Source organism: Thamnophis sirtalis, unplaced genomic scaffold (assembly GCF_051295495.1).
Source record: "Thamnophis sirtalis isolate CommonGarterSnake01/CBP01778 unplaced genomic scaffold, rThaSir2_p1.2 scaffold_11, whole genome shotgun sequence".
NCBI classification, from domain to species: Eukaryota; Metazoa; Chordata; class Lepidosauria; order Squamata; family Natricidae; genus Thamnophis; species Thamnophis sirtalis.
Genome location: NW_028261391.1, coordinates 13,137,913 through 13,151,285, shown reverse-complemented (window position 1 = coordinate 13,151,285; position 13,373 = coordinate 13,137,913). Strand labels below are relative to the sequence as shown.

Below are 13,373 nucleotides of genomic sequence, written 5' to 3'. Positions count from 1 at the left end.
TTATACCTCTTGTCTCTTATCTCTTGTAATGAAGGACAGGCAGATAGGATCATATTATGCTAGGACTTTATGGTCTAGATTGGCTTTCAGTTTAAGTGCTGATTTTGTTTTAGCATTTATGCCTTTAGCGGCTTTCAGCCTCACTACCTGTACATTGTAAGACCTTCATAATATCTATTCCAGAATACTCTCAATACTTCAACTAAAATGAGATTGATATTACCAGGAATGTGTAGTTTTTCAGTGTTGAACCTTGAGTGGCTACATTAGTTGCTCAATAGACACTTCCCTAGCATAGAAATCAGTTGTTGTGGTCCACTGGCAGCTTGCGGAGCTGGCAGCAGAGTCAGACAGCAAGAAGGATGGGGAGAATCATGGGCCAGTCCTGGAGTCTGGGGAAGGCTTGGACGAGGGCAGAAAGGGGGCCAGGGCCATCTGGGAATTATGTGCTGCCTACTGAGCTTCCATAGTCGAACAGCAGCGAGGCAGAGGAACAGGCTCCCCCTGTTCCCAGTGCACGCATGTCAGTGGTGGGATACGATCAGTACGCCCCGATATGAGCATACCGGTGCCTGCTGGAAGCCCCATGTACCATTCCATTACGTTGCTCCAGAGGGCCCACCCACCTGCCCACTCTCCTTACCTCTATTTGAGTCGATTGGGACGCGCATGGAGCATGAGGCACCTGCATGATGCTCTGCTGAGCAGCTGGAGCATTGTGGGTGGCGGTATGCACGCATGTCCTGTGTGCGTGCTGCACGCATGCACATGGACGATGCTCGGCCCTGTTGCAGTGTACCGGTTGCAACGGGATCTGGAACCCACCACTGATGCATATGCAGAGCTGCCAGAAAGCAAGAACAGTTAAGACAGAAGGGACGACTCGGGAGTAAGGCTTGGAGGTGATTGGCTCCTCCCATAAGACACAAAGGAGGAGCAAAGGCACATGAGCCTTTGCAGGAAGCAACTTGGTTCATGCTGGTCAGTTTACATTCTGAAGCTCTGTTTTGATTCTTTGCTCCGTGTGACCTTGCCAAGCTAATTGCCAACTAAGTCTTTGGCAACGTTTCAAGGAAGATAGATAAAAGTGGGTGCTTATCAGCCTTATCCCGAAAGACTTTGGCAGCCTACTGTACAACTCTTTACAACTATTTGACGCTCATTATGAGCTGTGAATGAACATAATTCATAATCTTTGAAATAAAAAGAGGGTTTTTGTAACTAAACTTGGGCTTTTTATTGTATCAGGAAGTCTAGGTCAGAACATCAGTCTCTTTCTTGGTAGGACTTCTAAATTCAACTTCAGTATATTTTAATACTTCTATTTTTTTCCCAAGTCATTTTAATTTTGTTTTTAGATTGATTTTGTGTTGTTTGGCCTCATGATAATTTCTGTGTTGTGTTTAGATGTTGTGTGTAGTTTTAAAAACAAATTATTTGCTAGTGGCCATTTGGCTTGGGTCAAATGTGTGTTGTATTGTATTGATCTTAAAGCTTATGGATTGGCCAGATTTCTTTGACAGTATGGAAAAAACTTGAAAATCAACTACTAGCAATGTTTTCAGCCAGTAAAGCTCAGTGAATTAATTTAAAAGTTTTCCCAATTATACTGAAAACCCAGCTACAGAATTCAGCAGCTTTACTTTCTTTTTACTTTGATCTTTGTGATCTCTTGCATAATTTATAACAATAGTAATACATTCAGTAGTATTTCTAACATATATTCTTATCATTACTATTCTATGGACTATATTATTACAGGATCTCAATAGGTTATTCAGTATAATACTATTGTCATATTCATTTTACAAATGAAAAGGTTAGATTGGGAAATAAATGGCCAATGATTATTAAAGCAATTCATTTTTTTTAAAAGAGGAATTCAGAATTACTGTTCTGATTATACATATCCTTCAGGGTTTTTTCCCCCCCCTCTGGAATATAATGGACCTATGAAGAATGCTATTTTATAAAATGTACATGAATAGACATCAAATGTATTGTGAATGGAAGTGTATGCTGAGTTAATTTTTCTAAAAGATGATGCTAATTGTATAGGAAAGGATTAAATATTTGATATCATGCCACAAAGCAGCCAGAAGTACATTTTGACACATGCCATAAATAAATCAAAGACAGTCCATTCCCCACACCCCCTAAATCTGGAGACCAAATTTAATTGATTCATATGTCAATTCATTACTGCCAGGAGGCCTTAGGGCAGCTGAAAATTGTGTCCAAATTAAAGAAGAGAATTCGTTTTAAGACCTGGAAATTGGATGCTCAATCGAAGACTAATCAGAAGCAAAACCACTGTTGGGAGAAAGGTACATCAATGACTTTTTCATTTCACAAAACATTCCATTAAGTGAACACTTGAACCGATCAGAGGTGGGGGGAGAGATAGCCTTAAGGGAAGATGAACAAAAGGATGCAGAGGACAACTTGGAGTCTGTTCTTTGGGCTGAGAAGTTGAAAAAGGAGAGGCTATATAGGTGGTCCTCGACTTACAACAGTTCATTTAGTGACCGTTGAAAGTTACAACAATGCTGAACAAAGTGACTTACGACCAGTGGTGGGATTCAAATAATTTAACAACTGGTTCTCTGCCTTAAGGATTTCTTCCAACAACCAGTTCACCAAATTGCTCAGAAAGTTAACAACTGGTTCTTCCAAAGTGGTCCAAACTGGCTGAATCCCACCACGGCTTATGACCATTTTTCACAGCATCCCCCTAGTCACATGATCAAAATTCAGATGCTTGGCAACCGACTCATGTTTATGATGGCCCCAATGACTTGGGGTCATGCGATCAGCTTCTGCAACCTGACGAGCAAAGTCAATGGGGAAACCAGATTCACTTAACAACTGTACCAGATTGGCCTCAGGGGTAGGGTGGGTGTGGCCAGCTCGACATCACTCATATCGAGGGCACTTGGGATCGAGGGGCTGGGAGGATCCATTGTCTCCAGCGGAGGAAGGAGAGACCAAACCTTTGTCCTCTACTGGCCAAGTTCTAAGGCAGGACTTCCTTCCCTCCCTCTATCCCTTTTCTTCTTTTTCTTTCCCTCTTCATTCTCCTTTCTTCTTCCTTCCCGTCTTTCTTTCTTTTTCCTTCCTTGCTCTCTTCTCATCGTCCCTTCTTTTAATTTGTCTTTCTGCTTTCCCTTTCTCCTTTCCGGTCCCTTCTTGGATGTTCAAATGCAAAAGGGGAAATATTTCTCTTTTTGTTTTGTTTGGCTTGTAGTTTGTTCTGCTATCCCTCTGCCAGCAAAAATAGAGCCCAGTGGGGAGGGCTATGCACAGCCTGCTTGAGCTCTATTTTTGCTGGCAGAGGTACTGCGGGCTGGCCCTCCGCTGTTTCCAGGGTGGCCCCATAGGCCAAAGCTAAGCAACCCATGGGACAGATCCTTGAGTTTGACAGCCCTGTACTAGATTAATTAACAGTGAAAACTGTTCTGACCTCCCCCTTCTTCATTCGTTCACAGACAACAGTCAGACAGACTTAAAAGGAAATAACTTTATCAGTCCTGGCTCACGCTGGCTGTGAGCCCAAAATAAACATAAATAAAATCTCTGGCAAAAAGGTTACAAAGCAGAATGCAAAAACAAAGAGCTCTTACAGCAAAACCAGATTTACAGAAAGAAAGCAAATCACTTCTCCAAGTGTCTCTTTGAATCAGGGTTACAGAAAGCAAATCACTTATCCAAGTGCCGCTCACAAACAAACCACGACCAATGAACGATGAACCACGAACGAATGAACGTTAGCTTCTGCAACCAGGGCATGGCACCATCAGTCCTTTTATCTCCAGAAGACGACACTAATAAGCAACAGCTGGAGCAACATTCCTGCATCCCGACTCAACTCACAGCAAACTTCTGCTGAGTCACAACAGAAAATTATAATTGTAGAAATAAATTCCTACATTCAAGGTCTTTGATGCTTAGATGTTGCTCTCTGTTTTATCAGAATGTCACAGGCTCCATAGGTAATTCCCCATCCTAGCCCTGAACTCTAGCTGCTTTCCAGTGGTGGGTTTCAAAAATTTGTAGAACCTCGTCTGTAGGTATGGCCTGCTTTGTGGGAGTGGCTTGCTGGCCATGTGACTGGGTGGGAGCGGCTTGCCAGCCATGTGACTGGGTGGGAGTGGCTTGCCAGCCATGTGACTGGGTGGGCGTGGCCAACTTGTAAAATGTGGTGAAACTCACTTAACAACGCTCTTGCTTAGCAACCAAAATGTTGGCTCAGAAACTCTGGCATTTGAAGCATGCAAGTCTTAAAGTTGTCAAGTTACAAGACTCTTGCACCCCTAACCCTTTAGAAACCCCCCCCCCCGGGGTGTTCAAACTTGACAGCTTTAAGACTTGTGGACTTCAACTCCCAGAATTCCTCCTCCAGTCATGTTGGCTCAGGAACTCTGGCTTTGAAGTGTGCAATTCTTAAAGCTGTCAAGCTACAAGACCCTTGCACCCCTAACCCTTTAGAGAAAAAAAAACCCAGGGGTGTTCAAACTTGACAGCTTTAAGACTTGTCGACTTCAACTCCCAGAATTCCTCCTCTCGCTCTTCCTCCTGATGATGTACAGATGGGTGGGGGGAGAGAGCTGGAACCGGTTCTAAACGGCACTGTAGATTTGTGAAACCTCTTCTATAGAAGAGATTAGAACTGGCAGGAACCCACCCCTGCTGTTTTCAGTTAAGTCCCAAGGAAGGGAAGGAAAAGGTTGCAACCAGGAGGGCTAGAAAGCTCATTAGCAGTTTGCATTTGGCTCCTAACGCTTGGGGGACAACAAACCCTTAATTTGATCATTACCAGCCTCTTCACTCCTGAGTTTCAAAGTTTGATGTCATCACTATACGATAAAATCAATGCAGCTTCATTAGATTGATTGGCTTGAGCTGGCTTGTGCTATAATGGGTAAAATCTTGTGGGAGATGGAAAGAAATAGGCAAGCGTCCAATGCACAATATAATATTTGAGGAGAACGTTTTGTAACAGCAGCAGCATTTGAATGGGAATAGAAGTGGAAAAGAGGTCAATCAATGAGGCTGTTTTCTTCTCGCTCCCCCCCTTCCCGCTTCAGATACCCTAAAGAACAGAATGAAAGAGTGGCCAGATGAGTCATTTTCAGCAAAAAATAGAGAAAAGGTTAGCAATAGAGGGCTTACTTGGGCTGCGTCTGCTGGCCAGAACACTTTCAAGTTTTAAATTTCCAATAAAAATAGGTTTGCTCTTTTAACATTGGACAGCATTTTTTTTTTCAGAAGTTTTCCTTCTTGAAGAACTTTTCGTGACTATGAAATGTCCCTTGCAACTGAACACGAATATAGGTTCAGAATGACTGTAATACATAGGAGTCTTGAAAAACATGAAATTAATGTTTAACGTATTTAATCACGTAATGTTTCCAACATGCTGAATGAAGTCAATAGGGCTAAAAGTGTTTGGTGTGCCGATTTTCATTTGTATCTCACTGCATCACACAGTGTCCAAAAGTGACTTGTTCCCACTTCATGATGTTGTATGCTGTAAGGCCTTTGTCAACCAGCTGAATGTAGTTTGGTGCTCTGTAGATGCCAAAGAAATTCTCAACGACATCCTTGAATGCTTTTCAGATTCTTTCTTTCTGGCCCCACTAACAGATTCTTGAACTGCTTATTTTATTTTATTTATTTGTCAAGTATGTATAAGATAACAAATATAAGTATAAACATGATTATGAATACATGAAATGGATACGAATAAATGGGGACAATAGGACATTAGTGGTGGGATTCAAATAATTTAACAACCGGTTCTCTGTCCTAATGACTAGGTGGGTAGGCGGGGATTAGTGGTCATGTGACCGTGTGGGCATGGCCAACTCAACATTACTCAGGTCGATGGGCACTTTGCCTTAGCTGTTACAATGTAATAAGGGTTAGCCAGAGAGGCAGTTTCTGTAATCAGGGCAATAAAGATTAAGCTGGAAACAACACCAGAATGTTTCCTTCCTGCCTTCCTTACAGGATTAGCCCTGTAAAGCGGAAAAACACCAAAAGAAGATTTCTTCCAACAACCGGTTCTCTGAACCTCTTAGAAAGTTAAGAACCGGTTCTCCCGAATAGGTGCGAACTGGCTGAATCCCACCACTGGATGGTAGGCACTTTGGTGTGCTTTTGCATGCCCCTTACAGACCTCTTAGGAATGGGGTGAGGTCAACAGTAGACAGTCTAAGGTTAAAGTTGTGGGAGTTAGGGGAAGAAACCACAGAATCATGTAGTGCATTCCAGGCACTGACCACTCTGTTACCGAAATTGTATTTTCTGCAATCAGTTTTGCAGCAGTTTACCTTAAATTTGTATCTATTGTGTGCTCCTGTATTGTTGCTGTTGAAGCTGAAGTAGTCATTGACAGGTAGGACATTGTAGCAGATAATTTTATGCACTACACTTAAATAAGACTGAAGGCGGCATAGTTCTAAGTTGTCTAAGCCCAAAATTTCAAGTCTGGTGACATATGGTATTCTCTTGCAAGCAGAGGAGTGGAGGACTCCTCTCGTGAAATATATTTGTACTCCAGTGGTGGGTTTCAAAATTTTTTAGAACCTCTTCTTAGGTGTGGCCTGCTTAGTTGGGGTGGCTTGCAAACCATGTGACTGGGTGGAAGTGGCTTGGCATTCATGTGACTGGGTGGGCATGGCCAACTTGTAAAATGTGGTGAAACTCACTTAACAACACTGTTGCTTAGCAAACAAAATGTTGGCTCAGAAACTCTGGCAGTTGAAGCACGCAAGTCTTAAAGCTTTTAAGTTACAAGACCCTTGCACCCCCAACCCTTTAGAAAAGAAAACCCGGGTGTGTTCAAACTTGACAGCTTTAAGACTTCAACTCCCAGAATTCCTCCTCCAGTCATGTTGGCTCAGGAACTCTGGCATTGAAGTGTGCAAGTCTTAAAGCTGTCAAGTTACAAGACCCTTGAACCATTAACCCTTTAGAAAAAAAAACCATAGGAGTGTTCAAACTTGACAGCTTTAAGACTTTAAGGTTTAGATAGGACTCTTAGAGGCGGGCGGGGTGATTGGTGAGCCAGCCAATCAGTGAGTGGCGTGCAGGGCAAACATGGTATGGACGGGCAGGGGGAGGGAGCTGGAACCGGTTCTAAATGATGCAGTAGATTTGTGGAACCTCTTCTATAGAAGAGGTTAGAACTGGCCGGAACCCACCCCTGTTGTACTCGCTCAATTGTATTAATGTCTAATATGCAGTACGGGTTCCAGACTGATGAGCTATATTCAAGAATTGGTCTAGATGGTGTATCTGATCTGTGGACCAACAAAAATGCCTTCCTGGTCTTGGTATTAGTTTTTCTTAGAAGCATCTGTCTCAAATAATGAACATCTTCCCCTTCCCTGTTCATCACTTTCACAAAAATTTTCATCGGTCCAAGTTTTATGTGAAGTGGTGTGGAGGCAAAGATATCTTTGTTGGGTCGACAAGTGGTATTTGTGTCATATTTTTTCTCTCCTAGAACAAATTCTTTTACAGTGGCTAATTCTTTTAAATATGATACAATTCACTTCCATGGTGATCTCACTCAAATACATAGCAACAGAACTTGATGTACACAAGCTGCATTCCAAGTAGCAGAGCCAAAACATTTAAATCTCTATAGATGTTCCAATTGTACTTGGTGTACTGGATGTAGTTTAACAACAGTTTCATCTTTTTGTATGTTTCTTTCTTGTTTGCAGCACAGCCAAGAGATATTAAAAATGTAACTGTACATTGCCATTTTGTAAGAACCAAAAATTTCTATAAATGAGTATATGATGGGTTCAATTACAGGTCTATAAGATACACTCAAAAATGTTGTCTAGTGTAGCCTTATAAATAGGGATGCTTAGCTCTCTTTTTTAAAACATATTAGTTAACCAGTTTTATCATTTGTTTATTTTGCTACTCATGTGGAAGCTTTGTGATTTCGTCCTGCTCTTTGGCATAGATATCTGGTTTTTGCTAGAGCTTATGCTAGCCACAAGGGGACATGGTGGTTCAGTGGCTAAGACACTGCGTTTGTTGATCAGAACGGTCAGCAATTCAGTGGTTCGGATTCCTAGCGCTGCATAATGGAATGAGCTCCCATTGCTTGTCCCAGCTTCTTCCAACCTAGCAGTTCGAAAGCATGTAAAAATGCAAGTAGAAAAATAGGAACCACCTTTGGTGGGAAGGTAACAGTGTTCTGTGAGCCTTCGGCATTTAGTCTTGCGTGCCACATGACCATGGAGAGGTCTTCAGACAGCGCTGGCTCTTGGGCTTTGAAACGGAGATGAGCACTGCCCCCTAGAGTCGTGAATGACTAGCATGTATGTGCAAGGGGAACCTTTACCTTTACCTATGCTAGCCACAGACTGGAATAATGATGATGATCATAGTGATATTGATTTTGGGGGGGGGGGGCAGGGCAGTTCATGATGAATTTTTGTTGGCCTGCAAAGAAGCTTCTTGAAAAACAATGGGTGTTATTTTTGTATAATGTAAGGGGGAAAATATACTTTTTGCATTAGTGAATAAACAATCCATTTAGGGCATATATCCTTTTCTCTCCGGAATAGAGTTTTATTTTATTATTGCCCTTCCTTGTTGCAAAAAGTAAAGAGGAAATGAAATCCAGAGAAATAAATAATGACAAACGTACATGAGCACAAAGGAGAAGGACATTTCAGTGACTATAAAAGATAAGAATAGTTAAAGCTGTAGCCTTTCTAGAGGGATTATACACCTGTGAAAGTTGCATACTGAAGAGACTGACATCTTTGAATTATAGATCTGAAGATGCTTAGTAAGAGGACCATGAAACACAAGAAGAATCCATCAGTGAGTCCGGGAATAAATAAAGAGTGCTGGTGCTCTGGAAGCAACATTCAGCAAAAAGAAAATAATATATTTGTGGCATGCAATCAGGAACAAAGCAAAATGTTGAAATGTGTGTGTGTGGATGTCACAGTACAAGTACAAACATTTTCACTGTCATACTGTGATGCACATTTCATATTTCCTCCCCTCACATCCAGTGTTTATACCAATGATCTTATGGCCATGATGTTGAACCTATGGCACACAGCCCCTTCTCTGATGGCATGCAAGCTGTTGTCCTAGTTTAGCTCCGCTGCGCATGTGCACGTGCCTCCCATTGGCCAGCTGGTCTTCGGGTCTCTGCTGCACATCCATGGAGGCAGGCTGCATGCGGGGGCCCCCGCATGTGCATGGGTGGGGCATGTGTGTGGGGGGGGCTGTGTGCATGCATGAACGGGGGTGGAGTGTGTGCGGGGGGGCTTGCATGCACAGGGCATGGAGCATGCGCGGGTGCCACACATGCATTCCATTTGAGGGTGTGGGCACGAATGCATGCTTTGGGCACTTGGTCCAGAAAAAGGTTAACCACCACTGTCTTATGGGATAATATTAACCAGTGGTGAAATTCATTTTTTTTTTACTACCAGTTCTGCGGGAGTGGCTTGGTGGGCGTGGCAGGGGAAGGATACTGCAAAATCTCAATTTGCACCCCACTCTGGGGCCAGCAAGAGGTGGTATTTGCCAGTTCTCCAAACTACTCAAACTTTCCACTACCAGTTCTCCAGAACCTGTCGGAACCTGCTAAATTTCTCCCCTGATATTAACCTTTGGCAAGGTTAATAATGGAATAACAGAATTAGAACTGACTTTGGAGGTCTTCTAGTCCAGCCCCCCACTGAAGCAGGAAACCCTGTACCATTTCAGATCATGACCCGACAATTGCGTGATAGACATATGCACACCAACAAAATAGCGCTGATTAAAACGCGACGTCAAAATCGCGCCGACAAATTCGCGATGACAAAATCGTGATGACAAAAGCGCGATGACAAGCACAATAAAATCGAAAAAAAAATTAGGGTTAGGGTTTTGTCGTGATTTTGTCATTGCGCATTTGTCGGCGTGATTTTGTCGAAAATCAAATAGCGATTTTGACGGCGCTCATTTGTCCGTCACGGTTTTGTCGGCGCACTTATGTCTATCGCGCATTTGTCGGTGAATTGTTTCAGATAAATAGTTGTCCAATGTCTTGTATTGGGGCACCTATAACTTCTGAAGGCAAGCCTTTCCATGATTAGTTGTTCTAACTGCTAGCAAATTTTTCCTTAGTTCTGGGTTGGTTCTCTCCTTGATTAGTTTCGATCTGCTGCTTATTGTCCTGCCCTTGGAGAATAGGTTGACCCCCTCTTCTTTGTGGCAACCCTTTAGATATTGGAACACTGCTATCATATCACTCCTAGTCCTTCTTTTCCTTCTTCTCCTTCCTTGGGGAGACTATGGATAATTGTTGGAGATGGCTCTAGTTCAAGCTTGATGTTCTTAAACTGCATCACATTTCTGTAGTTTTGCTTGCATGAATGCATCCTGAACTTTTGTTTTCATTCCTATTCACTGAAAATTTGCCTTCAGGCAAATTGTCTTCCAAGTGAGATCTGACGGTTGATCTTCCAATCAGATATAATGTGGTGCAATGACAAAGGTATGAGAGTGGGAATTGAAACATCTAGTTCTCTGGATAATTTTGGCCAAATCATTGCCTTTCAACAACTTACCATATTTTTCAGAGTATAAGACGCACCAAGAAGCAAATTTAAAAAAAGTTTTTGCACTCTGCAGACCTCCTAAAAACTGCTCATTTTTCACAAAAACAGACCTGTTTTTTGTCACAAAAGGGCATGCAAAGCCTTTAGGAGGCTTATAGAGTGCCAATTTTATAAATGGCCAATTGTTTGCTCCTTTTTGCCTTCCCCAGCCCCCAGGAGCACTCTAGAAGCCTCCTATGCACGGCCATTTTGGTGAATGGGGCAGGGTTTCGGGAGGCCAAAAATACTGTATTCAGTGTATAAGATGCAACCAGATTTTCAGCCTCTTTTTTGAGGGAAAAAGGTGCTTCTTATACTCCAAAAATATGGTACTTCACAGAGTTGTTGCTGTGAAGGTAAAATAAAAGAAAACCCCCCATGTGTCATAACTTAAAAAGCCAAAAGAAAAGCAGGGTAAAAATGTTAATGGTCACTATCATTACTGCCTAAATTTAAGGCATGTATTTTTCAGCCAAGAACTTCTTTTGAAACACATTACAATGAGGAAAATAGAGTGGAGAATTAGTGTACTACATACATGGGGTCTTAAAGCTTTATTGTGTAAAGATTTATTTTTTTAGCCTTGTGGGATTTGGTAATAGAGTTCTGAGGCAGCAGGAGCTGCAGGTGGACTCAGCAATGATGTTAAATCCACAAATGTTCACCTAGTGATTTGCAGAGTTTGGTATCCTGAAACACATCCATCAAAAGGATTCAGGGTATTGTTGTGGCCCACCAGCGACCAGTGGAGCTGGCAGCCGGTTCGGACAGTGAGGAGGTTGGGGAGGAATATAGGCCAGTCCTGGAGTCTGGGGAAGGCTCTGATGAGGGCTCTGTGTTGGAGGCAGAGAGCGGGCCAGAGCCATATGCCAGTTTTCAGCTGCCTTCAGAGTCAGACATCAGTGAGGCAGACAAACAGCTGGAGCCTGTTCCCAGTGTGCGCGTGCACAGAGTTGCCAGATGAAGGAAACAGCTAAAGAACAGGGATCGACTTGGGAGTAAGGCCACAGGTCGACGATGAATGGTCCCTCCCAGAGGAAATAAAAGAGGAGCAAAAGTGGAGTGGAGTTTGCAGGTTCGATTAGTTAGTTCGATTAATTGGTTCGTGACTCTCCGAGACTCCTTGCCAAATTTTGCAGATAGCGGCCTGTCAGCTCTCCAAGTCAGATAAGGTCGGTGACTGTAAATCCTCCCTTGAAAGACTTTGCTGGATATGAATGAGCCGAATTCACAGCAAATTAATAAAAGGGTTTTTTATTGGGAGAAGGAGTTTGCTTCATGCTCTTGGGAAGTCTTGGTCAGAACAGGCATTTCAAAAGGTTTCAACAAAACAAAATGAGTTTTAATACCTTAGAGTCAGGGGTGGGTTCCTGCCAGTTCGAACCTCTTCTATAGAAGAGGTTCCACAAATCTACAGTGCCGTTTAGAACCGGTTCCAGTCCCTCACCCCGCCCGTCCGCACATCATCAAGATGAAGAGCAAGAGGAGGGATTCTGGAAGTTGAAGTCCACTAGTCTTAAAGCTGTCAAGTTTGAACACCTGTGGGTTTTTTGTATAAAGCGTTAGGAGTGCAAGGGTCTTGTAACTTGATAGCTTTAAGACTTGCGTGCTTCAAATGCCAGAGTTTCTGAGCCAACATTTTGGTTGCTAAGCAAGAGCGTTGTTAAGTGTTAAGAGTTTCACCACATTTTACAAGTTGGCCACGCCTACCCAATCACATGACTTGCAAGCCACGCCCACCTAGTCACATGGCCGGCAAGCCACGCCCGCAAAGCAGGCCATACTTATAGAAGAGGTTGTAAAAATTTTAAAACCCACCACTCCTTACAGTGATTCATGAATAAGGTCCTGGCACAATACAGATTGTCCTCAACTTACAACCACATCCAAATCCAATGTTTCTGATGTTAAATAAACAGTTAAGTGAATTTTGCCTCATTTTACAACCTTTATTGCCACAATTGTCATGTGAATCACTGCAGTTGTTAAGTTAGTAACACAATTGTTAAGAGAATCTAGCTTCCCCATTGACTTTGCTTGTCAGAATATTTCAAAAGGGGATAATATGACCCCAGGATACCATAACCATCATAAATATGATTCAGTTGCCAGGTGTCTGAATTTTGAACATGTGACCCTGGGAAATGGGGATGTTGCAATGATTGTTAGCATGAAAAATTGTCACTTTGTTCAGTGCCGTTGTAACTTTGGTCACTAAATGAACTGTTGTAAGTCGATGACTACCTATATTATTTTTATTATTAAAATAATATTATTATGTACACACCAGTGTGAAATCACACATCCCATTTCTTTATCTGCGTTTCTTTATCTTCAGATGCGTTTATTTTTTCCCAAAAACTTAGGCTGTCATAATGTATCAATGTACTTTATGTGCAGATCCAAGCAGTGTGGCCTTTTGTCACTGAGAGATAAAAAATTTATCAATGTGTAGATTTTCAAAGAGCTGTCCAAGGTTTTTTTATTATTATTTGGCAGCAAAAAGTGTTGATAACACTGAAATCACCAGGAGGACCGGTTTATGCCATAATCTTCAATTTTCAGAGCTTGATACTTTATGATCTCGTTATCATGGTTGGACACACAGTCAGCCAGATGTTCAGATTGGATTTGGCATTTTTACCCACCTATCAAGTTCTTCCCAAGGAACTGCAATAAGCAGATGTTGAAGTTGGATGGTGTTAAAAGTACTGTCGTATGATATTCCATGTA

General features: G+C 42.3%; 1 protein-coding gene across 5 annotated transcripts in view; it reads left to right on the top strand.

The window, feature by feature from the left end:
• The window catches only part of NAALADL2 (N-acetylated alpha-linked acidic dipeptidase like 2), an 897,010-nt gene that overhangs the window by 764,316 nt on the left and 119,321 nt on the right, over window positions 1-13,373 (top strand). The gene's annotated exons all lie outside the window — the stretch shown is intronic.